Raw genomic sequence first — 6,774 nt, 5'->3', positions numbered from 1 at the left:
ACTAACAGCAATTGAAAAGTGATGGTTAGTTTGTCTTTGTTGTTGAACCTTGTTAGGCCCTTCCTAACTGTCTCGGGCTAAACCCCTTTATTAATGACGACCAGTGAGTCTGTAGCATTCATTGTTCCATACATTTATGTAGCACCTTATAAAATGTCTTAGACCTGCCTCTGCAGCCTGAATGCAGTTTTAAACTGCCATGTTGATTTTGCAATAAAATCCCTTGCCAAACCTTAAACTCCCCCTTTATTGCATATACGTTGCTCCTACAGAGGACCTTAGGTAGCCCAAAGGGCAGGGTGCTGTGTAATTACAATTTTGAACATGAGTTTTAAGTTTTACATGTCCTGGTAGTGAAAAACTCCTAAATACATTTTTCTCTACTGTGAGTTCTACCCTTCCTATAAGATGACATTGGGGATTCCTTATTACATTTAATTAGATATAATTTCCAAGTGAGAGCAGTTAGCTATCTCATGTTTGGTATGCTTGGAATTGTAATGGAAAAACATTTGTAATCGTAAATGAGAGTTCTTGATTACAAACTTGAAAATGCCACTTTTAGAAATTTGACATTTTCTGCCTTTATCCCTTTTGTGCCTGCATCCTATCCTGGGTCACATGACTGGGTGTAGCTGACAGACTTAGTGCATCCCTCCCAGACAGTCACTCAATAGAGAGGTCCTACTTGCATCTGAATAGGGAGTGCACTGCCTTTATTCAAAGGACCTATCACCTTCATATTGTCACTGCAGCCAGCTTGGAGCCAGGGCAGAGGAGTCAGGAAATTCCATGTACTTCAAAAACACTGTCTAGAAGCTTCTCCCACATCCAGAAGGAGGGCACTAGGGTTTAAAAATAGGGCCTCAGACACCAACTCTTCAGTACATGTCTGTGGCAGTGGATACTCTAACAGGAAGAGTTCAAGTTCAAGTTCAGGCATTTGTAAGTTCAGGCATTTGTATAGTGCACTAGTCACCCATAGGGTCTCAAGGCGCTAAGGGAAGGGGTTAACTTATTTGTCGAATAGCCAGGTTTTCAGTTCTTTTCTGAATGAGATGTGGTTCTGATTAAGGCGGAGGTGGGTGGGGAGTGAGTTCCAGGTCTTGGCCGCCAGGAAGGAGAAGGATCTGCCACCCATGGTGGATTTCCGGATGCGCGGGACTGCGGCGAGGGCTTGGTTGGACGATCTTAGTTGGCGGGTGGGTTTGTAGAAGGACAATCGAGTGTTGAGGCATTCGGGTCCTAGATTGTAGAGGGCCTTGTGTGCGTGGGTGAGAAGGCGGAAGGTAATTCTTTTGTTGACGGGAAGCCAGTGGAGGTCTTTTAGATGTCCGGTGATGTGATTTTGGCGCGGGATGTCTAATATGAGTCTCGCTGACGCGTTTTGGATGCGCTGGAGTTTTTTCTGTAATTTTGTTGTGATTCCGGCGTAAAGTGTGTTACCATAATCCAGTCGACTCGTGACCAGTGCGTGGGTGACAGTCTTTCTTGTCTCGAGGGGGATCCAGCGGAAGATCTTTTTGAGGATGCGAAGTACGTTGAAGCGGGAGGACGAGACGGCGTTGACTTGTCTGGACATCGAGAGAGAGGAGTCTAGGATGAAGCCAAGGTTATGTGCATGATCTGTGGGAGTGGGTGCTGTGCCCAGAGCTGAAGGCCACCAGCATTCATCCCAAGCTGAGGGTGAAGATCCTAGGATGAGCACCTGCGTTTTGTCTGAGTTGAGTTTTAGGCGGCTCTGTTTCATCCATTCGGCTACTTCTTTCATGCCTTCGTGAAGATCGGTTTTGGCAGTTTTGGGGTCTTTGGTGAGGGAAAAAATTAGCTGGGTGTCGTCGGCGTAAGAGATTATGTTGAGGTTGTGTTGACGCGCGATGGAGGCGAGAGGACTCATGTAGACGTTGAAGAGGGTGGGACTGAGTGAGGATCCTTGAGGTACGCCGCAGATGACTTCAGTGGCCTCTGAGTAGAATGGGGGAAGTCGGACTCTTTGAGTTCTCCCAGCGAGGAATGAGATGATCCAGTCCAAGGCTTTTCCTTGTATGCCGATGTTGCTGAGTCGATGTATAAGGGTGCTGTGGCAGACAGTGTCGAAAGCGGCGGAAAGGTCGAGTAGGATGAGGGCCACTGTTTCTCCGTTGTCCAGGAGTGCTCGGATGTCGTCGGTCGCTGCAATGAGGGCGGTTTTGGTGCTGTGTTTGGCTCGAAACCCGGATTGAGATGGATCGAGGGAGTTGTTGGATTCAAGGAAGGTGGCGAGCTGGCTGTTGACGGCTTTCTCAATGACTTTGGCTGGGAAAGGTAGGAGGGATATGGGTTGGTAGTTTTTCAGTTCTGAGGGGTCCGCTGTGGGTTTCTTCAGAAGGGCGCTGAGCTCGGCGTGTTTCCAGCTTTCTGGAAAGGTGGCAGAGTTGAAAGAGCAGTTGATGACATCGCGGAGTTGGGGTGCGATGATGGAATCAGCTTTGTTGAAGATGTGGTGGGGACAGGGGTCAAAAGGCGAGCCAGAGTGGATTGAGTTCATGAGGTGAGTGGTGTCTTCAGTGGTGATTGGGTCCAGGCGCTGAGGATGTTAGTTGGAGGAGTAGGATCTGAAGGGGGTGGGGCGGGTTGATCGCTGGGAGAATTCTCGAAGCTGTTGTGGATGTCGGCAATTTTGTTGTAGAAGAAGGAGGATAGCGCATTGCAGAGGTCTTGGGAGGGGGTGATGTCGTTAGTTGCTGCGGTGGGGTTGGTGAATTCTTTGACGATATTGAAGAGTTCCTTGCTGTTATGAGTGTTGTTGTCAAGACGATCCTTGAGTGCTGATTTCTTGGCGGATCGAATCAGTTGATGGTGTTTGCGTGTGGCTGTCTTGAGGGAGGCCATGTTGTCTGAGGTTGGGCTTTTTCTCCAATTCTTCTCTATGGTGCGGCATAGCTTCTTGGATTTTTTAAGTTCGTCATTGAACCAGGGAGCCTTTTTGCTGGCTGATTTCATCTGGTGCTTTTTCAGGGGTGCTAATTCGTCCGCACTGAGGTAATCCAATGCCTGAGGTTTGTGGCCGCTTGGTCTGGGTCCAAAGAGAGGGTGGGAGGGTTTTGGTTGAGTGATGTGAGGAGTTGGTCGGTGGTGATTTTGTTCCAGTTTCTCCGTGGAATCGGTTGTGGACGGTTGTGGGTCAGGGTGGTTTTGTAGCTGAAGTGAACACAACTGTGATCCGTCCAGTGGAGAGCTGTAGTGTGATCGAAGGAGATGTGTTTGCTGGAGGTGAAGATAGGGTTGAGCGTGTGTCCGGCTGTGTGAGTGGGGGTGTCAACAAGTTGTTTGAGTCCGAGATTGGCCAGGTTGTCCAGAAGGGTGGTGGTGTTGTTGTCGTGTTTGTTTTCAAGGTGGTAGTTGAGGTCTCCTAGAAGAATGTAGTTTTCGGAGGCGAGGGCGTGTGGGCTGACGAAGTCTGTGATGTCATCGCTGAATTGAGTGCGGGTGCCTGGAGGCCTGTAAATGAGGGTGCCTCTAAGTGTGGTCCTGGGGTCGGTGTGGATCTGGAAGTGGAGGTGTTCGGCGGTAGCAAGATTGTCGTCGGAGCTGGTTGTGATTTTGATGGTGTTTCTGTGGATGATGGCGATGCCTCCTCCTGTTTGATTGATGCGGTCTTTTCGGATAATTTTGTAAGCGTCCGGTATGGCTATGGCGATGTCGGGATTAGATGATGTGTTCATCCATGTTTCAGTAAGGAAGGCGATGTCAGGTGACCACTGTGTCGATTAGGTCCCAGAGTTCTATTGCGTGTCTGTGGACCGAGCGGGTGATGAGCAGGATGCAATTAAGGCGGTTGGAGTCGGAGTTGGATTTGGAGGACGTGGATTTGGTGAGGATCCTGAAGCAGTTGAACTTGCAGGAGAGGCAGGCGAATGGGCCGTCGGTACGTCCTGGAGTGGCTTCGCAGCATAGTGGAGTACGTCCGGGGTTGAGGGCAAGGAGAGTAGCAGCATCATATGTGATTCTAGAGGGTTGGGAGCGGCGGGGACCAGGGGGACTGGAGCTGGGCGCGGTCAAGGCGCGGATGGGCATAGACGGGCTTACCTTTGGCGCACCTTCGGCGCGGCCGCAGCGCGTGGACGCTGCACGTTGGGACATCTGTCATAAATGGATAGTGGAGGGGGGCGGAGCGTGGGCGAGTCAGCTGGGAGGCGGGATGTGGGAGGAGGCACGGGCTCACGGAGGTAAACAAAGTCCCAAAATGGCAGCCCTGTCCCTGAAACGAGACTGGGGCACAGCCGAAGTATAATACAGTCACAAACACTCGCAAAACACTTCTCTTTACCCCACACAGCAAAGTCTACAGTGCGCAGCAATAATCAATTAAATTACGTCAGGCAAATTAATTCTGGCGCCGAGTGCGCAGCCACTGTACTCAAATAAATGTCTAAAGTGGGCAAAAGCGATACCAGGCGCTGCGAGCGATCTCTTTTCGTGCAGGCAGGCAGCAGCGCGATGTTCCTTCGAAGAGGCTCAGGCTGCGGGGAGCACAAGCGTCCGTAGGGAGGCAGAGGGCGAGGGGAGCGACCGTACAGGAAAGCGTCCACACGGTCACAAATGGCCAGGGGATAGAGCGCTGTAGCTGTACTCGTGGGTGGGCGGGTCAGCTGGGAGGCAGGATCTGGGAGGAGGCACGGGCTCACGGAGGTAAACAAAGTCCCAAAATGGCAGCCCTGTCCCTGAAACGAGACTGGGGCACAGCCGAAGTATAACACAGTCACAAACACTCGCAAAACACTTCTCTTTACCCCACACAGCAAAGTCTACAGTGCGCAGCAATAATCAATTAAATTACGTCAGGCAAATTAATTCTGGCGCCGAGTGCGTAGCCACTGTACTCAAATAAATGTCTAAAGTGGGCAAAAGCGATACCAGGCGCTGCGAGCGATCTCTTTTCGTGCAGGCAGGCAGCAGCGCGATGTTCCTTCTGAGAGGCTCGGGCTGCGGGGAGCACAAGCGTCCGTAGGGAGGCAGAGGGTGAGGGGAGCGACCGTACAGGAAAGCGTCCACACGACTACCATACTGGTAAAAGGACTGCCTCTCTGCTGTACTGATGTGGCCTTGTGGTATTGCTGCCTTCTTTCCTGGGGTAGAAGGACTTGACTAGTAACTTGAATCCAGGACCACCAGCATGTCTACAAAGCGCTAGTTTGCTTGCCTCCTGAACTGAGCCTCAGGGACACGAGGCTTCCTCCATCTTAGACCCAAACCTGAAGACAGCCTGCGTGAGTCCTGACCCTCCAAGTGGTGCCCCACCAGCCCTGGACCATTGGAATTGGTGCTGAAGGCTGCCAAAAGTGGGAACTTTGAAGAATTTTGCCTAAAAACTGCACTCAGAACAAGGAGGAGACTGGGACCACGCTGCTCACCTATCTGCCCGAGGTGCACCACTGGTCGGATTGACTGTGCGGCATCTCCAGTAAAATTCTTTTATACAATAGCAAATCATGCTCAGAAGTCTTTCACCAAAGAGATGTCCAGTCTTTTGGAATTGTCTTTGACGATGGCCCTCTGTATCGTCCCACTGGATATTTTTGGCTTCCATTTCAAAGACTAAGTACAAACTAGAATTCTTCACCTGGCTTCGACACAAGCTAACCAATAACGCCAATCCCTCCTGCAGCGTGCCCAGCTGAAATTTACCTTTCCAGAAATTGTTTTCTCAATATTTCTTCTAATTCCAAAGGAAAGAGCTGACTGGGCCCAATCCACTTGTTCTAATCAAACAGCTTCCAATCGCGCTCAATCATATTTTTTTACTTTGAACCGGTCTCATTCGACTAGATGTTCCCGGTTGGGTCTTGGATCTTTTAGTAGCTAGTTTTTAACTAAAGACTTTAAAAATTAATAACTCTAGTTCTACTGATTGCATTTTTGTAGTTTTGATGTTCACAATTGCATTACAATGTACTTTGCTTTTTGTAAATTGGCGTGGGCTTTTTCTTGTGTTGTGTTTTCACTCTATTACTGTTATATAAATCTAAAAATACTTTGTACTTTGCCTCTAAGTTAAGAATGTTTTTTTGCCAAACTTCTCAGGGTTAGGCACAGGTTAATGTAGTGACTTTTTGTGGTTCACCCTACAGTGGATTGTGGCTATTGCTTGACCAGGACTCACATCTCAGTCAACCAACAGCCCAATTTCTCACAGTTCTAATATTATGATGACAGCATATTAAATGTAAATGTAAAAAGGTCACTCCAATGATATTCTACATGAGAGGTAGGCCTTGCAGTAATGAAAACAAATGTTTCATTACCAGGACATTTAGATCTTAAAGGTACATGTTCATCTTTTTAGATACATTGCACCCTGCCCTCAGGGTCTGTCAAGGACCTACCTTAGAGGTCACACTTATGCACCCGGCTTCCCTGGGATAGGTCACCTGGGTACCACAGCATCCACGGGTGGGGTGGTTCTCCAACCTTCTGTTTTCCATGGGGTTTCCCCAGGATCCACTGGGAAGGGTCCCTAATCCTTAAAACTCCAACCGCAGACCACACGGTTGTGTTCAGACTCTGCACACACTCTGTGGGGTCCCTATCTACTTCCCTTTGGTAGTTCTGTGGACCCCCAGCAGTTCTACATCCTCTCAACATCGTCCTGACTTGATTTGTGGTTCTTATACCACTTTCTTAGTATATGGGTTATTCCCCCCCCCCCTTTCCGGGCCCACTGTGTATTTTGTGCTATTTACTGTATTACTTGCTAAAGTATTGTGTGAATTGTGTTTATTTCTGTGTTGGAGA

Source organism: Lissotriton vulgaris, chromosome 8 (assembly GCF_964263255.1).
Source record: "Lissotriton vulgaris chromosome 8, aLisVul1.2, whole genome shotgun sequence".
NCBI lineage: Eukaryota > Metazoa > Chordata > Amphibia > Caudata > Salamandridae > Lissotriton > Lissotriton vulgaris.
This window is presented reverse-complemented; position numbering follows the sequence as displayed.